The sequence below is a fragment of the Palaemon carinicauda genome, chromosome 13, assembly GCF_036898095.1.
Source record: "Palaemon carinicauda isolate YSFRI2023 chromosome 13, ASM3689809v2, whole genome shotgun sequence".
NCBI classification, from domain to species: domain Eukaryota; kingdom Metazoa; phylum Arthropoda; class Malacostraca; order Decapoda; family Palaemonidae; genus Palaemon; species Palaemon carinicauda.
This window is the reverse complement of record NC_090737.1, coordinates 131,764,888-131,791,028: the sequence shown is the minus strand read 5'-3', so window position 1 is coordinate 131,791,028 and position 26,141 is coordinate 131,764,888. Positions and strand designations below refer to the sequence as shown.

Sequence of the window (26,141 nt, the reverse complement as noted above, 5' to 3'; positions counted from 1 at the left end):
CCGTGCTAACAAAAAGTGCTGTACACGGGGGCGAACTTTAGTTATTCTTTTCAAGTAACACCTCAGACTCCTTACTGGACAAAGTAACAGTTGGTCTGGATCTTCTGTTACAGAACAAAGACTCTCTATACGAAACGGGCCGAACCTGGAGTCCGGCACACCCGGATTTTGAGCTTGATTGGAGAGGAACCTTGCTGACAACAGTGTGCTTGACATGGCATCAGTGTTTGTACAAGTGCAGAGATCAGAATTGAAAAATTCCATTCCAACATTTCGCATACATTAATGATGGATGAGGCTGAATGCGGAAAGACCTAGATTGAGGAATAGTATCAGCAACTTGGGAGATCTCGTGCAATGATGTCACCAAAGTGTACCGGGGACATCCCTTGGAAGAAAAAGAACAAGGGCTTCCGCCAACGGCCCGAACAGCAGTGTTTGTGCTCGGTTTCACATAGAACTGACCACTACCAGAAGCATGAGTACCCATATACCATACTGAAATTCCTTCCTGGGGGTCAGATTTTTGGTAAAATGCTGCGTCTCCTACAAAACTATGGAGGGAATGGCCAAGTCTCAAGCGAACTAGGCCAGATTGGTCATCCTGTTCTTCAGTGACTACTGCCTCATTCTTTTCTATGGTAAGACGGTTGTGAAAGAACAGGTAATTGGAACAGCTGAACTACTTCCCGGGTGGATAAAGGAGATGAACCCTCAAGAAATGAGTGTAAACTCCAATCATTATTGCAGATCATGGAGTTCCCAGTACCATGATTCCCAATAGTAAGTTTCCCAAGTGCTATACATAGTGGTAGGAATTCTGACTTTTGAAGGCGATTGTATGGTTCCTGGTTACTGTACACAAATGTAGTTCCTGATCACACTAGGCAGTCATAGAATTCCCAATCATGGAGGCGTTCATAGAGTTCCCGATTGTGGTAGGTGATCGTAGAGTTTTTAATTGCGGTAAACATTTACAGATTACCAAATCACAGCAAGCGGACATAGATTTTCCAATCAAGGTAGATGATTGTAGATTTCCCAATCATGGAATTATTTTTACTAACCAATCTACAACTCTAGTTGGAAAAGCAGAATTCAATAGTATCAAGGGTTCCAACATGATTAACAGAAGTGATGAGAGGAAATAATGAAAAAGTGTGTGCCTAAGTGTACCTTCAAGCAAGAAGACTAACCCAAGACAGTGCAAGATCATGGTACAAAGGATATGACACTAACCCACACTAGAGAACAATAAGTTGATTTCAGAGTGTCCCTCTTCTAGAAGAGCAGCTTACCATATCTAGTCTCTCTTCTACCCATATGAAGATTGTTAAGTTCCTCATCACGGTAACATATCTGAGTTTTATGATTACAGACAATGGCCAATCTCATGGAAAAATGCCAATCATGAAGAGAAGGCGGAAGTCAACCTATTTTGCAGGGAGCGAATAATCGTAACATTCCCCTAAAGACAAAACACAAAAGGGGAAAGCACAAGGAAACCCTGCTCTCGTACCAGTAACATCTCGTACTGTGTACCCATGATGAGAACAGACCTAAGTTACCTTTCTATTGTATCATGTAATTGAAGAGCAAAGGGGAAGCAGATGCCAGGCACTCAGACCTAAAGTCATTGAAAAAGATATGTGAAGTGTCTAATTGTGTAGCGTTTGAGCAAGCGTGGGATATACATAAACTTCATTAATAAAATATATTCCTTTGGAAATATACATTTCCGGTACATAACCCCTCTAAACATAACTGACTCAGGTTGTGTGGTGGCCTTTATCCCCATTGAGAAATCAAAAGTTCAATCTCAAATGACTGTTAGCAATATTTTTGTGAGCATTTGCATCCCATACCGAACAAAACGGGGTACCTTCATGGTACGAAAAATTCATTCTTGGGTATGATCTCTACAAGTACCACCCTTACATACTCCAAGACTGTAAGAAACATGTGCATATAATAATTGGACCTATTTACACGACGTCTTGATCTTCAAGGCGAGGCAAATCAACTAGGTGTGACGAGTCTGCTGGACAAGACGAGTCTTGCTGGGGAATGGACGAATCGAATTCCCGCGTGAGGAATCCTTCGAAGGGGACACCGAACAGGTGAAGGAAGTCTCACTCGTGCACGGGAAAGGCAACCAACATCTACTGCCCGTCGGCAATTTTCCCCGCAAGCAGGAAGATTGCCGAACAGTGGCTGGTGGAGGGACTCCCCCTCGGAAGGACAAGTCCCAACAACAGGAGGCAAACCTTCGGGCAGCACACACTGTTTCCTCTCAATGAGTTGTAGCTCAAATTGAAGGTTGACATGGAGTGTTACCCAAGAACGAAGCCAAAGCTTGTTCTCTGGGTTCTCTCCCAAGCGGTTACCAACAAAGAACTCAGGAGAGGACCTGATTCTATGTATGGTCAAGTCCGATGTCAGCGCGATGGACAGAAATGGACCGAACAGGTGACGAAAATCTCTCCCATGGATGGTAAAAAGAGACCACCAACACCTCCTGCCGCTGTCGACGTTTCTCCCTGCAAGCATGAAGATTATCGAACAAATGCCGGTGGATTGATTCTCCCTCGGAAGGAAAAGTTCCAACACCTGGAGGCAATCCTCTGAGCAGCACACACTGCTTCCCTTAATGAGCTGTAGCTCAAATTGAAGGCTGACAAAGAGTGTTGCCTGAGGACAAAGCTGAAGCTTGTCGTCTGTGTTACCACCGAAGAGGTTACCCAAGGAAATCTGAGAAGTTTTAATCAGCAACTGCTCCGAAGAGGACCGATCCCATACAGGAAAGACCATTGTCACTGCAATGGTTAGGAAACAGCTGCATGCGCAGATGAAGGCGAAGACTGGGCAGGAACAGCTACTTCCCCAGGAACAAGAACGTTGCTGGAAAACAAAAAGAATGAAAGAGAAAAAACAAACGGAAGGAAGACCTAATACAAAGACGGGAATGTACCCCCCGAGAGTTACAGGAACCTACTAACTGTGTACTTCCTCCGTCGGCTGCTATTGCCACTTGTAGGAGTGCAGTGTCATTCGTGCTGTAAAAAAGTAATGTTAAAATATTTATTCAAACCAGTTAATTGCAGACGAAGGACCATTCAGAAGAACAACCTAACCCGGGGGCAGGAAAGGAGTTCCCCAAGAGGAAAAAGGAACAAGGTCGGTTGGTTGGCTTAGATTGCCCGGACGGGGGCTCTATATTGAAACAAGCTAAAGATTATGCACTCCCTCCTTCAGGCTCCATTGCAGGACGAAAGAGTGGAGTCATTAGTGCTGTAGAAAGGCCAATTAAAACACTATTAAAAATTAATTAGCTTCTTGTAGACTATTAAATTAAAAAATTTCTATTCAAAATTTATTAGCTGAAGAAAAAACACTCGGGAGAACAATCTAACCTGGGGACAGGAAAGGTGTACCCCGAGAGGCACAACAAAAATGCTTCAAACCACGTACTCCAACTGTTGACTGCAACGTAGAGCAAGGGAGAGGGAGGTCGTCAGTAAAGAGGAGCAAGATTAAAGTCCAGCTCTGGATAGGCAGCAAGCAGTCTTCCCTCCTAAGAAAACACAGGGAGTGAGCGGTATTAACATTCGAACGGAGGAGGAGTATTCACACTAGGACGATTCCCTTAAAACAGAGGCCTTGTCGCTGCACACGGAGAAGAGGCGGCGGCCACCAACCTATGGGTTGCCCATCGTTAAAGGAGAAGAGACTGTTAAAGAAGGTTCTACGCCTGAGAAGACACCATACTACACTGACATGAAACAAACACACACACACTATAATAATAAGCAAATGTTTATATAGATGTGTATAAAAATAACACATGAATGTTTAAATATATAAAAAAACACAAGTAAAGAGTAAAAAATAAAATACTAAATCAACGGCACCACAAAATTCAGCACTGAGAGAGATGAATGTCTACTCTCTCCGAGCCAAAAGTAAAAAGTGCCGAAAGTGACGATACAACACAGGTGTGTGAGCGGGTTGCCAGCTAAACCCCCACACCCAGGCTACCTAGTGGGTGGGTGGTTATACCTCTCTAAAAGTCTTATGGCTAGACTTCCAGATTTGCCGAAAGTAATATCCCTATAAATAATGAGGGTTTGCATTAGAGTCGGAACAAAACATTTTTCTAGTGTAACTGGAATTTGCTATGAAAAAGTAAAGGGTGTTGGGTACTTCGGCACTTTTTTATTTATGATTAATGGGGATCGGGATGTAACAACTTACATATCGATAGATTAAAAATTAGAACACTATTTTGGAGGCTAAGTTCATTGTTCATCTATGGGAAACTGACGACGATTATTGCACTTTCCATGGTTTCAATCACTTAGGGAAGCTTTGTGTGTTTTTGCTGATGTATTCGTCAGCTTTTTTTTTTTTTTTTTTTTTTTTAAAGAATTAAAAGCCTCCAAGTATTTAGGCACAAGTTTGCAGATATTATTCTACAACAGCCATTTTTTTCCACCCTTGCTTTTAGTTCCAGCATTACTAGTCACTAGAAGGCATCACAATATGGGAAGTTTTAAATCTATTTTGAAATTTAGTGCGCTTTTGTCTATTTCTTTAATTGATTACTGTATGTTGAAAATGCTCTCCAATCAACTAATAGCCTACATTTTGAAAGTCGACAATTTCTCTAAAATAATGACTTACGTGATTGACATGCACAGCTCATCCATGTGCTGCTTGGCAGAACAGGAGCAATGAAATTATGAGTTAAACTTCGTTAGAATCCCACCAAGGGCTTTTGTTGTATTTGATGTTTTTCTCAGGTAAAACACGTGAAAACAATTCTTCTCAATACATCATCAGGGAAACTGTAAAAGAGAGAGAAAAATGAATTAACTTATGGTAAGTAGCCAATTTTTATGTTATTCTTCATAATGTAACCCATACTGCAGTAACTCCCATTAGTTCATTTGTTTGTTCCTATATTTTAAAACATTAATTCTCCGGAGTGCTAATTTTGGCCTATGCACAGTAGCTTCCACAGACTGACCTCGAGTGCTCCAATGGAAATACTGTAGCTTCTTATAATATATTACTATTGGCTATCAAATTTTGGCACTGTATTATTATCATTACTAGCCAAGCTACAACTCTAGTTGGAAAAGCAAGATGCTATAAGCCAAAGGGCTCCAACACGGAAAAATAGACCAGTGAGGAAATGTAATAAGGAAATACACAAACAATATAAGTAAAGAAAATTAAAATAAAATACTTTAAAAACATTAAAAGGAACCAATTTGGAAACAATTTGTATTTTTCCTAACATACAAACCTGGAGCTATTTATAGCGGAATACTTTCGGCAACGCTGAAAACTAGCCAAGACAATTTTAGTGAGGGATAACTACCCCTATCCGCTAGTTAGCGGAAGGCGGGTGGGGTAGATTGGCTATCTCACTCAGTCACACCTATTGGTTGAGTAACCACTTATGCTTTCTGGCAGGACTTCTAGGGGGAGAGGGTGGCGGGCCAATTTGTATAAACAGCTTCAGGTTTGTATGTTAGGAAAAATACAAATTGTTTCCAAATCTGTTATTTGTTCCAACACAGATACAAACCTTCTGCTATTTATAGGGTGACTTACTCTTAAGAGGGAGAAAGTCCCATCAACTGGCCTTGGTTATGACTCTGGGTTCTAATTGATTTTTTATCTAATTAGTAGGAACCCTACCCTCACTAAAATCAAAGTAGTTACAAGGAAACACAATGATAGCAGCCTGACAAAGCTTGTGTGAGAGAGACTAGTGGCTTGTCTTTACGTAGGAACTCTAAGATAAGTATGAGTTCTAAGACATATCCAATACCTCCCTCAAGAGGTATTGGTGACGTAACAAAGTATTTGTTAATACTTAGGATGCACATGGGAAATGAATCTTACCTGCAGAGGGGTGAGGTTAGCTATGCTGTGGTCTGCCGGAGCTGTTTTTCAAAGGGGGGAGCAGGTGAAAGAAAGAAGGGAGCCAGACATTCTTTTCATTCACCCCAGACTAACCTGGGTAACCTCAGCCCTCAACCCTCTGCTAGTTGTCCACAAAGGAGCTTGAGGCATTAGATCACTTGTTGTGCGGCCACCACAGGACCAATGGAAAAGGTTTCCCTGCTCCTGTGGGTTACGTCTTTCAGGTAGTGGGCTGTGAAGGTTGTTTGGCGCTTCCACACGCCCACTTGCATTACCTGTGCCACAGAAAAATTTTTCTTGAACGCCAGAGACGTTGCAATGCCTCTGACGTCATGAGCTCTGGGTCGGTTGGAGAGAGGATGGTCTGGATGATGAGGGTATTCAATTACTTTCCTTATCCAAGAGGACATAGTATTACTCATGACCCTCCTCTTGACCTTCCTCTTGCTAACAAAAAGTGCTTGTACACGGGGGCGAGCTTTTGTTGTTCTTTCTAAGTAACACCTCAGACTCCTTACTGGACAAAATAACAGTTGGTCTGGATCTTCGGTTACAGAACAAACACACACTATCCAAAATGGGCCGAACCTGGAGTCCAGCACAGCTGGATTTTGAGTCTTAGCTACGAACTCAGGGACCTAGTTGAGGATTACTTCCCCATATCTAGAGTGGGAGACATCAGCAGATACACCATGAAGTTTGCTGACTCTTGGCCGAAGCCAGAGCGAGCAGGAACACCATCTTCCACGTGAGGTGGCAATCGGAGGCCTGGCGTAATGGTTCATAGGGGAAAACCTTGAGGGACTTGAGGACCCAAACCATGTTCCAAGGGGGAGGTCTTAGCTCTGCCTGGGGACAAGTAAGCTCGTAACTACGTATGAGCAAAGAAAGTTCCAAGGAGGAAATGTTGACTCTTTTCAGTCTTAAGGCTGAGAGGTAGCCTTTGACTGCCGAGACCGAGAGAAGCATTTATTTCCGAAGGTATACAAGAAACTTGGCTATAGTTTATACAAGAAACTCCGCTATAGTTGGAACAGAGGCATCAAGGGGAGGGATACCCCATCCATGAAACCAACCACAGAAAACTGACCACTTCGCCTGGTAGACTGCCTCTGTAGATCTCCAGAGGTGTCCAGATATACTTTTCGCAACCGGTTGCGAAAAGCCTCTGTGTGAGGAGGTGCTGGATAGTCTCCAGGCGTGAAGTTGAAGCGAAGCTACGACTTTGTGGATGTTGGCATGTGGTGGTTTGAGGAGGTCTTGTTGTGGGGGGAGCTTCCTCGGGATCTCCGTGAGGAGATACAGAAGGTCTGGGAACCATTCTGCGTGATGCCATAGCGGAGCTATGAGGGTCATTTGCAAGTTATTGCTTGCTCGTACCTGGTTGAGGACTTTTCTCATCAGACAGAACGGGGTAAACGCGTAAGCGTCCAGGTTTATCCACCGTTGTTGGAAAACATCTTACCAAAGAGCTTGGGGATCCGGGACTGGGGAGCAGTACAACGGGAGACTAAAATTCAGGGCCGTTGTGAACAGATCCACAGTCGGGGAACCCCACAAAGTCAGGACTTTGTTGGCTATCAGAGGATTCCCAGACCACTCAGTGCCAACTATCTGAGTCGCTCTGCTCAGCTTGTCTGCTAGCACATTCTACTTGTCCAGAATGAAGAGAGCTGATAGAGTCACAAGAGTTGTCTTCTGCCCATCTGATTATCTCTACTGTCAGATGGCACAGCTGCTGCGAAAAGGTACTGCCCTGTTTGCTCAGATAAGCTACTACTGTGGTGTTGTTGCTCATGAAGAGCATGGAGTGAGTGCCCCGCCAAGACCTAGTGGAACTCTTTGAGGGCCAGAAAGGCTGCCCTCATCTCTAAGAGATTTATGTGCTGGTACCTTTCTGATTCGGACCATTGTCCGGAGATGTAATGGTGCAGCATGTTAGCCTCCCACCCTTCTTATGATGCATCCGAGAAGAGCATCAATTCTGGGGGAGACGACAAGATCGCCCCCTTTGCAGAGGTTTGGCTCCGCCAACCATCACCTCAGGTCCGACTGTTCCTCTAGTCCTATGCGGACTAGGTGATCCTGAGAATCGGTGTGCTGGTTCCACTGGGATTTTAGTCGCAACTGGAGGGATCTCATCCTGAGGCGACTGTTGGGAACCAGTCGGGTCAGGGAAGAGAGGTGGCCGAGAAGGCGAAGCCAATACTGTGCCAGGAGCTCTTCCCAACTGAGGAAGACCTGTGCTATCTCCTCAGTCTGTGGATTCTTTCTTCTGATGGGAACGCTTTGTGCCTTGTGGTGTCTAATCGCATGCCAAGGTATACCAGTTCTTGAGAGGGAAGCAGATGAGACTTTGAGGTTTACCACGATCCCCAGATCTTGGCAAAACCTTAGAAGCTTGTCTCGGTGGTGGAGAAGGGTCTCTTCCGAGACTACCCGAATCAGCCAGTCGTCCAAGTATCTTGGGAGACGGATGCCGACTATGGGCCCAAGATGATACTAGGGCGAATACTCTTTTGAAGACCTGGGGTGCTGTGGAAAGACCGAAACAGTATCCTGAACTGGTAATGCTTCCGATTGAACATGAATCTTAGACACTTCCTGGTAGACGGTTGAACTGGGATCTGGAAGTATACGTCCTTTAGATCTAGAGTGCACATGAAGTCCTGTGGTCTTATCGCTTGTCTGACAGTGCCAGCTGTCTCCATCCTGAACAGTGTCTGTTCAACAAACCTTTTCAGGGCTGAGAGGTCGATGACTGGTCTCCAGCCTCCAGACACCTTTTTCACAAGAAAGAGTCGACTGTAAAAGCCTGAGGACCCGTCGAGGACCTCCTGGTGAGTGCCATTCTCCAACATGGTCTTGACTTCTGCCCTGAGGGCAAACTCCCATGTGGATCCCTTCAGACAAGAGTTCAATGGAATCGGCACTCGAGTCAGTGGAGGGAGTGTGTTTGAACGGGATGCGATACACTGAATGAATCACCTCGACCGTCCAGGGTTCGACCCCGTGGTGAAGCCACCTCTGCCAGCGGCTTTACAGGCATCCCCCCCCAGGTGGCAAATGGGAAGATTGCCTGGCCTATTGGGATCGACCTCGGCCGTATCCCATCTTTCCCTTTCCTCCACGAAACTACTACTTGTTGCGAAAGGCCTGCTTTGCACCCTTTTGACCCTTTTGTTTTGGGTCTCTAGCCCTTTTTATTTGCGGTTTTTGCTGTGATTTCCACTGTGGCTGAGAGGAATAAGGCCGGACTGTTTAGGCCTTTTGGATGAGGGAGTCCTGGCTGGACTTCTTCCACCTCTCTGCCACCCGTTCGACATCCTCGGGGTAGACCAAGGAATTGCCCTCAAAAGGTGCCTTTCTCAGTCTCGCTACTTCAGCCTGCGGGAGATGTCTATGGAACTTTCCTATGACGGCATCCCTACTCTTCAGGATAGTGTTGGCCCAAAGGTTCACTACCTGATGGGAGAGAAACTCGATGGCCCGGGTGCCAGACCAGAAGTCCAGCCACGAAGTAGCCTGCATGGCGTACTTCCCTACCTTCTGGTTAAGGATTTCGGAGGCCGAAAAGGAGACTGGAAGTCTCATGAGTTTCTAGAAGGGTGTCTGCGAGTGTGCCTCTATGGAGTGGTCGAGAGGCAGAGTTGGAAGAGATTCCCCTAGGATCTCGTAGTACCTCATCTGAAACACATACGGAGGAGGTAGGATGTTGGAGGATGAGTTGGAGCAGAGAGAATTGGTGGATCCAGTTGCCTAGGACAGTGCCTTCTGTTTGGCACTCTTCAACCCCTTTGACCAGGGCAAAGCTGCACTGGTCCTATGAGGTTTCTGAGTGCCGTAGAACTGGTCAAGGACCGTCTCCTTTCCATTTATAGGGGCTACTGATGGATCTGGCAGTTCATTGATGGAATGGATGCAGGTTAGGACCTGCCAGAAAGCATGTTCTGACTCTTTCCTCTCATCCTCCGTGAGCTTAGGGCTGGCGGCTGCTGGCAGAATAGGAGCCAGGAGTGGGCCATGGTCGTCAACGGGATAGAGTGCGTTCCGCCCGGTCGCAGGTCGTGCCTCCTCAGACACTATCTCGACTGGTAAGGGACGGAAGGAGTCTCTGTAGCAAGTCCCCCTATCCTCATTAGGGGGTGAAGGACGAATCCTTTTCCTTTCCCCCTTGGGTCTGGCCTGTGGCATCTTGAACTGCAGGGGGGTACCCTGAGGTTCTTGCCTATTCTCCTACCAAGGACTTTTGCGAGGGGATGACCGTTTCCCCTTGCCAGATGGGCCCGCATGCACGGAATCCTCCGAACTCCTCCTAGGATTGGAGGGAGGAGAGACCCCCGAGACAAGAGCCGACGACAAAGGGATCCTAGGCGTGTCACCTAAGGACCGGGAGAGGGGAATGACTCCTGTAATGACTTGGCGCATTACATCAAATAAGGTACAAAGCCATGGGGGTCAACGGGCTCCCGAGGAACTAAGGGGGAGGTCCTTGGGAAGACATGGATCCCTGGGTTTAGGAACCTTGGCAGGTTTCTCAACCCTCTTGCCTGAGGGAGGCTTCCCAGCAGGCAGGATTGGCACAGGCCTACCCTTAGAGATAGGATCTCGGCGTAGTCTCGTGGGCAACTGTTGTCTCTGTGAAAGCCTATGAGACTTGAGAGACTGATAGTCTCTCTTTTTGCAGGAAGGTTAACCCCTGCCACCAAAAAGGAAGACAATCTCGTTCGGGGATGCCGAATCGCGGAGGGTTTGGTTCTGCGAGGTTGTTAATTTGCGAGAACCTACTCCTGGTTGGGATGTTCCCGGGAGGGAAGCAACAGAGGATCGTGAGTCACGATCGCGCGCCCTGTCATAGTTCGTGCAGCTAGGAACCCCCTCACAGCCTGAGGATTTCGCACAATATTGATTGTGCATGCCAAGAAAGTCAGTCACGCTCGCGTGCCAGACTGTCTGCGCACGCTAGGTTGTTCGCGTGTGCCAAGTTGTTCGTGTGCACGCCCCTTCAACATAGCGCTGATTGCCCGCACCTCGTTCACGTGCGCGCGCCCCCACCATGGCGCTGATTGCACGCACCTCGTTCACGTGCGCGCGCCCCCAACATGGCGCTGATTGCGTGCACCTTGTTCGCAGGCATGGAGCGCATAAGGTTTTTTTGTGCGCGCCAATTTAGTCGTTCGCGCCAACTTGGTCGTGCGCCCGAGAGCACTCAGTGTAGCGAGAGTCCTCACTGCTATGCTCACTGGAAGGTTCACGATAGCTGTGTTGTGTGAGCGCGAACGATCAACACAACGAGAGTCCGCAAACTCTCTGTCATGTAAGAAATGACTGCTATCACGAGAACCCAAAGATTCAGCGTGAACTGTGTTGCGAGACCCCGAAGGGTCAGCGCAACGAGAAACCGAAGTTTCTCTGTCATGAGACCCCGAGGGTCAGCGTGACTAAGGGCACGAGAGACCATAGGCCTAATGTAGCCTGCGTAGAGAGACCCTAAAGGGTCAGCGCAACGAGAAACCAAAGTTGCCACGAAACATTGAGGTGTTAGCGTGACTAGAGCTATGAGAGCCCAAGGGTTCAGCGTAACTCAGGTTATGAGACCCCGAAGGGTCAGCGTGACTGATGGAACGAGAGTTCAAAGGCTCAACATTACCATCGTTACGAGAGCCCGAGACTTCAGCGTAACTGAAATCCGTAGGTTTCGAGGCGCATGAGCCCGAAGGATTAGCGCGACGGAGTCATGAAGGAGTACTGCTGTCATGAGAACCTGCAGGATCAACATGATGAGAGCCAGAAGACTCACAATCATGCCAGCCAAAAGGGTGATCGTCACAAGACACCAAAGGGTCAACGTGAGGAGAACCAGCAGGTTGAAAAAGACGTCTCCTCACAGCACAGGGAGGAGAGCGTACGGGGTGGAGAGAAGTTATGAACCCCTCCACTCTACGTTCCGGAGAGGAACGTTCAGCAGACTCTGCCCGAGGGGGAGACTGATCAAGGTCTACAGATAAATCTTCCACAGGGGAGGATAGTTCCCTCAAAGGAGAACGTCACTTATGGCAAGGTTCTCGTTCCGCCCCTGGAGGAGAACTAAAGTGTAAGCAGATCGCCAATGTACAGAGGCAATCTTCTCTCGCGAACTAGAGATATGTTCCCCCCGAAGGGGAAGCTTGCCTTGGAGAGTGCCCTGCCACTGCCCCTGTTGGGTTAGCTAACTCATCGGCGTCTGAACCAGACTCTCGGTCTGACCGATGGGCAACAGCGCCTGCGCCCACAAGAGGAGGATCAACCTACGTAGAGGAAGGAGTTGACTGACTTCTCTCAGCTCCCCTTCGGAGGAGTTCTAGGAGAACTTCCTTCAAAGGGAGGCCATCGACGCCCAGCGATGGCCACAAAGACACAAGGTCTGGAAAGGAACAGGCACTCCCTGGGGGAGGGGAAGGAGAACTCCCTAGGGGAGCCGACACATTCGCCTATCCCACAGGATTGATCTGGAGTCACAAGCCCTGCGCTACTGCTCGGCCGTGCCCCAGAAGGGGCTGGTTGAGAAGTAGCTTTGGGCAGAAATTTGGGCGTAGTTTGGGCGTAGAGGAAGCAGAAAACAGCAATTTCTTCGATTTCGAGGAAGACTCCGAAGGCAAAGATTCGCGCTTAGACCTCTTTCTTCTTACGCGCAAACGTCACCCACTGGGAGGCAGGCCACTCTCGACATTCGGAACAGGTGTTGTCCCGCGAGCACAGATGCCCCCGGGCAAACCGGGCACAAAGGGTTGGGGTCCGTCTCTACGGACGACATGAAGGTACCGCAGAGGCGGCCCTCACGTCCTGGACATGTCCGCATACCGGGACAATAACAATCACACTGATACACAAAAGAAAAAGGAAAAGTAAATAAAGGCAAGGCAGTTTTGTTTTAATAGGAGAGACATGACTGCACTCTACCGAGCCAAAAGCAAAAGTGGTTACTCAACCGACAGGTGTGAGTGAGCGGGGTAGCCGGTCTACCCCACCCCCTTTCGCTAACTAGTTGATGGGGGTAGTTACCCCTCGCTAAAATTGTCTTGGCTAGTTTTCAGCATTGCCGAAAGTAATACCCTATAAATAGCGGAAGGTTTGTATATGTGTTGGAATAAGTAGCCCCGTGGGGAAAGGAAATAAGGAAAGAAATTATATAAGAAATAAAGAAAATTAAAAAATATTTTAAAAACATTAAAATGACATTCGTACATAATTTGTATTTTTCCTAATGTACAAACCTTAGCTATTCATTTAGGGGTATTACTTTCTGTGAGTGATTGTACCAACTGTGATGTATGGATCGGAGTTGTGGGGAATGAAATAGAGACAGAAATTGAATGTGTTTGAGATGAAGTGCCTAAGGAGTATGGCTGGTGTATCTCGAGTAGATAGGGTTAGGAATGAAGTGGTGAGGGTGAGAACGGGTGCAAGAAATGAGTTAGCAGCTAGAGTGGATATGAATGTGTTGAGGTGGTTTGTCCATGTTGAGAGAATGGAAAATGGCTGTCTGCTAAAGAAGGTGATGAATGCAAGAATTGATGGGAGAAGTACAAGAGGAAGGCCAAGGTTTGGGTGGATAGATGGAGTGAAGAAAGCTCTGGGTGATAGGAGGATAGATGTGAGAGAGGCAAGAGAGCGTGCTAGAAATAGGAATGAATGGCGAGCGATTGTGACGCAGTTCCGGTAGGCCCTGCTGCTTCCTCCGGTGCCTTAGATGACCGCGGAGGTAGCAGCAGTAAGGGATTCAGCATTATGAAGCTTCATCTGTGGTGGATAACGGGGGAGGGTGGGCTGTGGCACCCTAGCAGTACCAGCTGAACTCTGTTGAGTCCCTTGTCAGACTGGGAGGAACGTAGAGAGTAGAGGTCCCCTTTTTCTTTGCTTCATTTGTTGATGTCGGCTACTCCCCAAAATTGGGGGAAGTGCCTTAGTATATGTATGTATTACTTTCTGTGAAGCCGAAATAACGAGCCATTAAAATTTAGCGAGGGTTAACTACCCACACCGCTAGTTAGCGGGGGTAGGGGGGGTTTCTTGCTGCTACTCCCACTCACACACCGGTGATTTAGTTCATTTTGCTTGGAGGTAGGATTTCAAGGGGGATAGGGCTGGCAGGCAAGTTTGTATAATAGCTTGTATCGTTTGGAAAAATACAAATTATCTACAAATTTGTCATTTGTTCCGTAACTGGAATACAACCCTACGCTATTTATTTAGGGGTGACTCACCCATTAGGAAGGGTGGACGTCCCTGGGAAGCTGACTTTTGGCTTTACCCGGGGGCTCCTTATCCGAGTATGTTAGTACTCAAAATAAGGAGTCCCTGCACCTCGCTAAAACCTTGCTAGGCAAGGTCCGCAGCCTACGCAAGCTGTGTTAAGATATTTAGAAGTGTGACTGTCTAGGTAAGGTTATTCAAGTCTCTTTTTGTAGGAAAAACTGTTGAAACCAAGGCTTTCCAATACTGTACCATCTCGCCAGGATATGGGGACGCAACAGTATAAGCTTAATACTAGGTACACAAGGGAGCAGGGTTTACCTGCAGTGGTTTGAGGTCAGCTTATGCAGAGAACCTAGGATGCTGCTTTCCCTAAGAGAAGGGAGGATGAAGAAAAGAATAAAAGCCAGTCAAAACTTTTCATTCCCACAGATTAAAACCTGGTAACAGTGCCCTCAACCTTCAGCTACTTGTCCAATAAGGAGCTTGAGGTATACAACAAGCTGTTGTGCAGCCACCACAGGACCGATAGAGATCGTATAGAGTTCCTGTGTGTCACGTCTTGCAGGAGAAAGGTTGTGAAAGTCACCTGGAGCATTCACACCCTTGCTTGTAAAACCTGCGTCACAGAGTAATCTGCTTAGAAGGGCCAGGGCCATAGCAATAAACCTGATATTCTGAGTCGAAAGGTTGGATGAGGATCTTGATTCAGGGCATAATTGATGACCCTGTGAATCCAGCAGAGATGATGTTTTGGTGATCCTTCTTTAGTCTCTCCCAGTGCTGATGACAAGAGAAGGGACCCTTGTGGGCTGTTGCCATTCTCTTGAGGTAGAGCCTCATATCTTACCCCGGGTACAGTAACAGATGATCTGGATCGTCAGTTACCGAGTGGAGACTTGTGTAGGATCCATCACCTCTGGAGACTGTCTGGCGACATACTTGGGGACGAAACTGAAAGTTGCCTTTCACCCTTCTCATTAATGGGCGATGTCGAAAGAGAGACCATGAAGTTCCTCGATTCGTTTGGCCGCTGTCAAAGTGTGTAGAACACTCTCCTAAACCAGGTGAAAATTTGTTGCCTGGTGAAGTGGAACGTAGGGAGGTCTCCCTAGAGACCGGAGAACTCAAACATTCTGAAAGAGAGGTCTCAATTCTGACTGGGAAAAGGCAAGTTGTAAGTACAGTATGCACGAGTTTGGAAAGATCTAGCGATGAGGGGATGTCCCTTCCTTTCAGTGTCAAGGCGAGGCTCAAGGTTGAGTGATCATCTTTACCTGCTGAACTGAAAAGGGGGTCTTTTCCTCCCGCATATACTCAAGGATTCCGCTATTGCTGGAATAGAGATATTGAGTGGAGAGATACGCTTTCCCATGACACCAACCACAGAAGACTTTATACTTTGCCTGGTAGACTGATGGTGAGGAATTCCTCAGATATCAAGACAACCTCTTCGCAACTTATTGTGAAAAGCCCCACTGAGAGAGTAGGTACTGGGTAGTCTCCAGGCGTAAAATCATAGCAAAGCTATAGCTTGTGATAGATGTTGAAGTATGGTTGCCTGTGATGTGGAGAGGGTTCTCTTGGAGGCTCTATTTGGAGCTGCAGGTTTGGAAACCGTTCTGCGTAATGTCATAGCGGAGCTATGAGAACCCTTGAGAGGCTGACCGATGTTCTAGCCTTGTCGAGTACCCTTCTCTTCATACAAAAACAGGGACGAGATGTAAACATCGTTGTTGTACCCACCGTTGTTGGCATGCTTCTTGCCACAGAGCCTTGGGGTCTAGGACTGGGGATCAGCGGAAGTCTGAGGTTCAGGGGCGGTGAGAACAGATCCATAGTTGGAGAACCCAGTAAAGTCGGGACTTTGTCGGCTACAAGGTGATCCAAAGACCATTTGGTGCACCTTATCTGAGATGCTGTGCACAGATTGTTGGCAAGCACATTCCTCTAATCTGGAATGAAGCGGGCTGGTAGTGGTATCGAGCAGACTTCGGCCCATCTTAGTATTTATATTGTTAGATGGGAAGAGGTTGCGAGCAAGTTCCTTCTTGCTTGTTTATGAGAGCCCCTATGTGGTGTTGTCGCTCATCACACCACTGAGTGGCCCGTTACGAACTGATGAGGCTGTTAAAGGACCGGAAGGTTGTCCATCTTTTAAGAGATTTAAGTGAAGGTACTTTTTGAGTCTGTCCAGAGGCCTGAGGTTGTGTGGTTCAGGACTATGGTCCCACCTCCCTTCTTTTGATGTGACTAAGCCCAGCATCAAGTCCGAAGGGTGGGGAAGGATGAGAAGGTTATACCACTTCGTAGATTCTCGTCTGTCACCTATCCCTTGAGGTTCGTCCAAACTTCTGGTCCCATGGGGATCAGAATGTCCATGGAATCGAAGGCCTGATTCCAATTGGAGAGAATGAATCCTGAGGCCTGCCGATGGAGGCTAGACAGGCCAGAGATGATAGGTGTCCAAGAAAAAATAGTCACTCTGGTCTGGGAGTTGTTCTCATTTTGAGAAAGGGTCTTGTGGAGATTGATGTCTAGAATCATTCCCAGATATACCAATCTTCTGAGAGGGAAGTAGGGAAGACTTCCAAAAGTTTACCATGATCACCCGACATTGGTAAAAAGACTTCAGAAGTTCAGGTGCTAACGCAAGGTTACCACCGAGTCTGCTAAGGTCAGTCAGTTGTCCAGAAATGGAGGAGACGCAAACTGATTCTGAGAGTCCAGGATGGGTGCTGTGGAAAGACTGAAGCACAGTGCCCTGAACTGGTATTTCTTATTTGTCTAGACTGAATCTCCAATCCATCCTAGAAGATGGATGGTTTGGCCCTGGAAGTAAGCATCCTTAAGGCCCTGCATGCACATGAAGACCTTGTCCGAACTCCTATAACACGGTGTGGACATCGACCCAAAGGGACAGCTCTTTGCGGATCCTTTCGCAAGATAGATTGTTAACGCTGGGGTCTTAACTCGTGGCAGGAATGATGGGACGCAATACAATGTGTAAGGATTCTTCCCTGGGAGAAAACTCCTTTAACTGATAGAAGTAAGGCAACGCTTAACCCTACCATGCGCCCTAACGGGATTGATGCTATTCCTTAGAACAGCATTGGTCTGGCGAATGTTTATCAATGGTTAACGGCTGGGTATTGCGCTCGCGAGTAGTAACCTGTCGACAAGCGCTGAGGGGAATTGTCGATTGCTTGCCGATCGCTTTAGTGGATTGGTGTGATGGAGAACAGCGCGTAGCGAGAAGTGTGTTGTATGCCTTCCGATTAAGGGAACCACAGGCAGAGGTTGACTAGTAAGTCTGAGTGACGAACAGTTGGTGAATGGCGAACTGCTGATGATCAGTGAATCGGCGACCTGTGAGCTGAAGGTAGTAACTGACAGGCAGATGAAGGCTGTCTGGTCAATCAGCCAAGGAAGGTTGGTGATTAATGAGTTGGTGATCAGCTCGGAGAGCCCTGAGAGACAGCAGAAGGGTTTTATGATCATCAATTGGTGATCGGTGAGCCATTGATGTTCAGTGCTCAATCACAGACTGGCGATCTATGAGCTAAAGATCAGCAAGCTGACAATAGGCAGGTCAGAGATCAGCAGGCTGAGGTCGATGATCGAAGAAAGACGAGCTGGCCATCGGCGATCTAGTGATCATCAAGCTAATGACTGGTTATTGACTAGCCATTGGCAATCGCCATGCTAGCTATCGGAGATCGTTAGCAATTGACGAGACTGGAGGTCAATGATCAGAGAGAGATGAGCTAGCAATTGGCGATCAGCGAGCTAGCAATCGGCAAACGATAATCTAGCGATCAGTCAGTTGATTTCTCATTGGTGGAAGATGAGCTAGAAATAGGCAATCGACGGACTAGTGAACGGCGGTCGGTGAGGAAGTGATCGGCGTTCTGGCTATTAGAAATTTGTGAGCTAATGATAGGCTGTTTGCAACGTTCAGATCGTGTTTGCTGACATTGGTATTGTCAGAAAATCCTCCTGAAGAGAAGGGGATCAAGGGTTCCCTGTGAGGAGTCGACCAAGGGTAGATGCAGTTGATTCGCCTTGGGAGATGGAATCTTCAGGCTCTTGAACCCTTCTGTGAAGCCTCTTCTCTCTTTTCCTGGTGGACATGCTGTAATGCATTTGCAGGGAGGGGAATGGGGCAATGGTGACTTGTCAAAAAAGTTTTCCCTTTCGTTCTTTTTGCCTCTCATGCAAGTGCGCAGGAGAGTACTGAAACGTTGGCATGCAGGATGATGCTGGTGCGCAGTTTCCACAGAATGAGAAGGAGTATGCTGGCGGGCAGTACAGCGGTGCACAGGACGATGCTGGTGCGCAGTTTTCGGTGAATGGGCAGAAGAACGCTGGCACGCAGGAAAGCGTTGCTCATGAGCGCTGGCAAGCAGGTGAACGCTGGCTTCTTGGCAAAAGCTGGCTCCTTGGCGAGAGCTGGCGCCTTGGTGAGCGCTGGTGCATTGGCGACCGCTGGTGCATTGTCAGGGGCTAGATCTGAGCGCAGGAGTTCACTGGAGGATTGGCGAACGCTGGATATGAGAGTGCAGGTGCACCGGAGGGCGTTGGCATGCAGTAAGGCTCTGTGCAGGGTGTTGTGCAGTCTCCCTAGAATGCGCAGGACCGAGCGAGCGTGTGGGCGGGAGGGCACAGGAGAGTAGGCACGCAGTAAGAGAATGCGTCGCAGGAGGTTACTACTGGAGAATGCAGGTGCACAGGTGAGCGCCTGCGAGCCGTTGGTTGCTGAAGAGCTGGTGAAAGCTTTGACGCTGGAGAGCGCTAATGCGCAGAGGAGCACTGGCCCGCAGAAGAGTGCTGGCGCTAGTGCCCAGGAGAGCGCTGGCAAGCCGAAGCCCAAAGTTGCACAGGAGGGGGCTGTGGATTTGGTAGGTGCTAACAAGCTCAAGCTGCCGAGTGCAGTGCGCTGGCGAGCTGTAAAATGCTGCTCCCTGGAACGGTGAGGCTGCGCTGGAGTGTGCCGGCGATCGGGAGATCGCTGGGGCATTGGAGGGCCCTGAGGACAAGCAAGAGAAGACTGCAAGTCAGGCAAATGCCGAAGCGTTGTTGAGTGCTGACAAGCTGGAAAGCGTGAAGGAGCAGGCTGGCACTGACGAGATGTTGGTGAGCACTGGTGCACTGCTGGGAGCTGGAGTGTGTTGGTGCGTAGCTGCACGCTTTGGTATGGCCTCAAGAGGCTGTACCGGAGACAAGAACGGCAACAGCAGGTCAGTTGGTAGGACGATCTGGAATAGGATGTGCCCTTTGGGAGGGTGAATATCCAAAGATGGAGATTGCGAAAGATCCACAGAAGAGTCCAGAACCAAAGTCCGAGGACTAGCTGCAGCGTCGTCAGGAACTGATGATGCCCCTGAGGGCCAGTGGATCAGCAAACTGACTTTCAGCAGTAGCAATCGCTCTGAAGAGGAATCTCCTTGAGTGGCCCCTTTTGCGAACGAGAGAGGTGATCACTTCGCAGGAGAGACTTGCCCAAGACTATGCTAAGCCCCCGAAGAAAGAGAGACTCAGCAAGGGGGAAGCGTAGTCTAGGCAGAGACAGCAACAGCATTTGGTGTTGATGAAATGAAGAAGATGCAGGGAAGTTCTCCCTCGGAAGGAAAAAACAACCCCACACCTGGGGAGGAAAACACTCCCTCGGAATGGAAAGTAGTCCAACACCTGGAGGCGAACCTCCTGGTAGCGCGCTAAGATGAACTCCCAAGAGCGCTGCCTGAGGAAGCGTAGCCGGAATTAGTTGCTCAAGGATGAAGTGCTGATCAGGTGCTGCCACGTGCGTACCTCTAAGAGAAGGGATGACCCCCATGATGACATCCTTCGAGGGTCGGCAGTGACAGCAGATTCCCAAGGCACGAACAGAACAGCTCTGCTCCTCTTGCTTTCTTAGTTAAACGAATAAGAACTGCATCTCTAACTGAGGAAAAATAAAATAAATTATGAAACAAAAACTCCCTCGGGAGGAACACCTAGTCCACGACGGGAAAGGAGACCACTGAGGGAAAAAATAAAATAGGAACTGCGCCCTCCCTTCCCTAGTTGACATCGACGGGAGAAGGGGAGCAGAGAGTAACTGTAATAAAGCTAGAATTACAATTATTTAAATCCACTAAAAATATTCACTAATAGGAAGAACCAAAGATCATCTAATGGGAAGTGTTCCCCACGGAGAAGAAGCTGTAAAGTTGAATTACAAACTATGATTTATTTAATTAAGAAAAACAATCGGAAGCGCAACCTAACCCGCAAACGGGAAAGGTGCTCCCCCTGTAAGTATACTCTCGGAAGCCCATGAAAGATGAATGGCATTGAGAAGAGAAAGAACGAAGTCGATCTTTGAAAGGCCACACTCCCTTCCCCTCAGTAATCCATATGCCCATATGTTCCACATGGAAGAGGGAAAGGCGAAGACAATAGTTGAATGAGGGGGGTCCAAACGATGATGATTCCCCTGCGGCGGCAGCCGAGTCAACGGTAGGTTATCCGCCGATAGGAAGACTGATGGACAAGGGGGGGGGGGGGGGGGGGGGCAGATGTCGGGAGGGAAGGTTTCCCGGCCTTGCGCAAGAGTCTTGAGAACCTGTTGTATATGTTATCATACGCACAGCACAAACCTTGAAAAGGAAACTTAAAACATTCCTATATTTTATATATATAAATATACACAGTATGGAGAGAGAGAGAGAGAGAGAGAGAGAGAGAGAGAGAGAGAGAGAGAGAGAGAGAGAGAGAGAGAGAGAGAGAGAGAGAGAGAGAGAGAAAGTTGACAAAAATTAATGGCAGTCTAAAATAGGCGAGGAGGAAGAGCGGTTCCAACCGGTCTCCATCCAAGCCAAAAGTAAAGAGAGTTAAATCACGGCGTGTGAGCGTGCCTACCACCACTAACGTGGTATGGGTAGTTAACCATAGCTAAATTTTAATGGCTGGTCATTTCAGCTTTGCAGAAATTAATACCCCTAAATAAATAGGGTAGGTTTGTATCCCAGTTACGGAACAATTAAAAAGCAAGAAAACGCATCTAGTGTACATTTCATGTGAGAGATCACAAGAATACTTATTCCGTCAAGTGCCATACCCACCAACCAGAACCCGGTGGGGCATCTCAAACCGTCACCCGTTTTACTCGGGATTTGGACTACTCCTACACTCACTATTAAGGTAAGTCAATATAGACAAAGGCTTAGCGCAAACTATAGATACGGCTATGTGAGGGTGTGTTATCACCCCCTCCCCCGTTAGGTATAGGTATAGTTTCTAGGTTAGGTTAGGTGGGAATGTTAGGTTAGCTGGTGCTCTCCTGTTTGTTTCCTTAAAAAAATCACATCTTGTTGAAAATAGTGAAGTTTGCCTTCGATACAAAAGACGGATTGGAAGAACTCGAGAGAATGGTGCGCGAGTAATCACTTTAGCAGTTATTCCGTGTACTATGTTATTTCGCCTTTTTTTGTTTTGTTGGTTTCTTCTGTTATTTCCTTCCGTAATTAGTTAGTTTTCCTTTATACCATCCAAACCCGTGACTAAGTTACCACCTAGGGTTTCCTGTTACTGCTGGATGGAGGTAATCTGAAAATGATACTTTGGTGGAAGGTAATAAAATCAGAACACAATAAAAGAAGAAAACTAATGGAAAAATTGGTTTTTCTTGCAATAATGACTGGGAGGGAGACAAAAATTTACTTATGGCTGTCAAGATGTGTGTAGGTGGTTGACTCACCGAATTTTGGTATGCTAAAATACTTGCCCACTTGGCCAACATTCGTATCGCTTGCCAGAACAGAGGAGCAATGAAGTAATGTTTAATTGTGAATGAAGCGAGCTACAGCGGACCAAAGATCAGTAAGTAATTGGTGTTAGTTCATTAACCAACATATTTGTAGATACAATTATTTAGAGAAGTTTGCATATGAACAAAAAACAGAACTCTGGAGAAAAGTGTTTCGGTGATGGGCCTTACTTGGCAGTGGAAGTGTTGTTTCACCGTTTTATTCTTGCATGAAAAAACCTTTTTAGTTTTCTTGTTGGTTTCTGCTGTTCTTCTCTTCTTTAATGCATTAGTTTTTTCTAACCCACCCAAAACCCCGAATTCCCAATAGGGGTTCCCCTATTACTATTGAGGGGGGGTAATCGGGAAAAGGATACTTTTGTGGATGACAATTTCAGAACAAAATAAAAAGGTTTGACTGAACGTAAAGGAATATAAAGGAAGTAAGTTGCGAAAAGGAACGCAATGATATAAAATTAGGATACTACTAGTCAATACTCATCACAAAGTGATTGGTAGTACACCTGCAATGGTCATTGGCAATTTCCAGCGTGGGTGAAAATGAGTGTTGACTGAAATTTATTGGGCCTCTATCTCTGCTAGAGTTCTAAGGGTTTATGAACGGACGTGGCTCGATGTACTAGCAAAATTAACATTACATCATTAATCCTCTGTTCTGGTAAGCGGCACACGGATGAGCTGCAATCGCAAGCCCCGTGACTCATTATTTCGTGAATAAGCTTTACCGTCTCATGAGCAACAATAGGTATACTGGTACAGCCTGGAAGATTACTTAATAAGGAATCTACATATATTGACCTCATTTACACTTTCTATGCCCCATTTTGGTACTTTGCGCTATTCAGAAAAACCGCAATAAGGAAACTAACGGAAAAAATGCTTTTTTTCATGCATAAATGGGTGGGTGGTAGTCTAACGAAAATATACCAAATTATATTTAATTTGCGAGCGTAGTGAACGACGGCATAGCAAAATCATGGATAACTATAGGGGCACTCAGTAGAGTGCAGAGCTCCACCAGGGCAGCTTATTTCTCGCCATTTTGGAGTGATTTTGGTCATTTTGCTCTTCCGTGACCTTGACCTTTCAAAATTTAATAATTTCCAGCTCTTTACATAATTCAAAATTCCTGCAAGATTCATTACTTTACGATTAAAATTGTGGCCTTATGGTTGATGACCGGAAATTGACTTTTGGCTTGACCCTGGACTCGACCTTTACCTTCGATCTTACCATTTACTAATTGGCGTGGATTTTCGTTGGAACAGGGTAAGATAAGAGTACGGCAGTCTAAGGATATGGCTGCTAGGTTAGGTTAGGTGGAGAACCTTAGGTTAAGTTAGGTGATGTTCTTGTCTCTGTAAAATGTGGTTTTTCCCCCTGTCCCAACAACTACAAAGGCTCCCTGTTCATAAATACTCATAAACACGCAAGTAGGGATAAAACATAACCTCCTTCCAACTTCGTTGGCGGAGGTAATTGTATTACTCTTAATTTCTAGGCACTTACTCAGACCATACATTTTCACAACTATTCATCTTGCGCTTCTAGGTATACCTTACTATGGTTATTTCTCCAAAACGCCCAATTTTCAGTTTTTCCCCAACCAAAACCCCAGTTTCACAATGATTACCCAATACCCGTTTTTGGTTAAAAATTGGAATACCATTTTTACACTAATACAGTTTAACGTACAGTAGATCTATGTTAGATACAAAAAATAAAAATAATCAATAGATACCTAAGAATTGATTGAGATTTAGTAAAAAATGCCTCGGCATTTAGCTGCTACAATTTCGTTTTATAATTCGAAATAAAACTGTAAAATTTACGTTCATAAGAAAAAAAACATTATTGAAGAATCCTAAAAAAAACAGAATACTCCAAAGTGTTTCAAAGTTATCTATTTAAAATAATAATCAATTCACATTAGACAAGAAAACGCAATTGTTAAAAATATCTTGGCCTATGACTGGACACTCAAAACGGAACCGGTCTGCAAGCATTGCGAACTGAATATCTATTTATTTTATCTGAAAACAACCCTGAAGATACTTTAATATACCTGATCTGGTATATGAAGTAACATTACCAACCTTTGGAAAAATGTGAAACATTTAATTACCAAAATAAAGCTTCTGTTGTCGTAGTCTTCTTCTAAGATCAGCTGGTAGGGTAATAACCAAAGACTATATACTGAAGGAAGATAGGAAGGCTCGGGCTTTTAACACACAAATGAGTGTGCTATGAAAAGATGCCAGATACTCCCATGCGAAACGAATGGCTCCATCTGTTGAGCGAGCAACCAAACATTCAGAGCGGTAATGCTTACGGGTATATAGGATGGAATTCGATTGTAAATTTTGCGACATATTTGTTCATAATTTGCATTACTATGTCAGTATATTTTACTCATATATTCATGATATTCTTAAATTTTAGGTAACTAAATTGCAAATTATGTTTCTCAGTCTATTTTTTTTTAGAAATTCAATAGCTATATCTCTTATGATTTAGTTAATTTTCTTGCAAATTTAAGTATTGTACGGTATATTACAACCATTTTTAAATGTTCTATACAATACCACATTCGAATAAATTAAAACATACTGTATATCTGATTTGTTAAACTTAGCCACAAATGCTTATGTGTAGGCATACATTTAATTGCAGTATGTAGGCCACTGTAAGATGGAGAGATATTAGGTGTATAAAAACACAATAGTATTTTATTTTTTATTGAAATGGAAAAGCATGATGCACTCATGTATAGTTTAGTATTATAAACTAATAAATGTATAAATGTACAATCAAAAGGATCAAAATAACACAAAATTGTATCACACACAAAAATTATCAAAAGGGGGTTGGAAATAGAAATAAGGTAGCATACAAGCCAACAAAAAATGAAAAACAAGAGAGATTTACTGTGGATGCCTTGCCTTAATCTTACATCCAATATCAGTGGGGCTTACTCATTAGCAGCACATACTGCATGTATCATACTGTTTGGACTTACCGTTCTTTGTCCTTAGGGAACCTGTGAAATACCAAATGAGGATCGGTTTCTTTTTGTTTATGGCACACAACACACTTGTGTGACTTCTTTACTGTCGGCGCCATTTTTCCGTTTGAGTCAACTATCAAATTCTGAATATAAACAAACAGACGACAAACGATGTATACCTACAACGCCATCTAAAATCGGAGCAACCAACTATTGTGTTCACTTTGGAATTGCCAAGTAGCGTATTAACATTCTATTTTGAGCCTTCCTATCTTCCTTCAGTATATAGTCTTTGGTAATAACACTGCCGACTGCGGAAGAATACATTTGACAGGAATACTGGAACATGAAACAATTAATTTTCTTAATAGATTACAATTAATCTTATATTTCTTTTGAATAATATGATATGGAAATAATAAAAAAATAAATTAAATGCATATTATCCAATTTCATAGGTTTTAAGTTAGAAGGGTAGAAATATCATGCACTACTTTCTTACTTTTTTTCTCAGACGTATATCGGATTTTTCTGCCAGCAAAAAGAAAAAAAAGTAAAAGAAAAAAAATGCGTGAACATTCCTGTAAGGAATGCACACATTCATATGTTCCCATATGCACGCAGATCGTAAATAACACACACACACACACAAACAAACACACACACACATCACATATATATATATATATATATATGTGTGTCTGTGTGTGTGTGTGTGTGTAGCCTTTATATATATATATATATATATATATACACTGTATAATATATATGACAATAATCATACTAATCATAATGCTAATTATATTATTATTATTATTATTATTATTATTATTATTATTATTATTATTATTATTATTATTATTATTATTATTAGTTCATAAGTACACACGAAAGTAAAATACACTAGAATTACATTCAAGTCACTCTTCTTGTGTGCATACAGTAATTTCTAATCGAGACAAAGGCGTTTTCGTTCAATAATTGTAATTACTCAAGGATATTTTTCCTCCTCCTAATCATCACTAATTGTCAAGGTTCCCTTTGTGTCCGTCGTTCTTTTGTTACTTATGTTCTCTACCCTCTTGCCCACGGACCCCTTTTATTGGAATGTAATTAGGCATTTCTCGATTGGAGAAACTCGGTCAAAAGATAACA

At 45.3% G+C, this 26,141-nt stretch overlaps 1 long non-coding RNA gene across 1 annotated transcript in view; it reads right to left on the bottom strand.

Annotated features, from left to right (window-relative positions):
* LOC137652088 (uncharacterized) overlaps window positions 1-24,162 on the bottom strand; it is a 63,648-nt gene extending 39,486 nt beyond the window's left edge. Inside the window, exons 1-2 of the long non-coding RNA XR_011046177.1 lie at window positions 24,076-24,162; window positions 4,684-4,847 (exon numbers count right to left, since the gene is read on the bottom strand). This is a non-coding gene — a long non-coding RNA (uncharacterized lncRNA). The remainder of the gene's footprint in view (window positions 1-4,683; window positions 4,848-24,075) is intronic.
* Window positions 24,163-26,141: the final 1,979 nt, after the last annotated feature.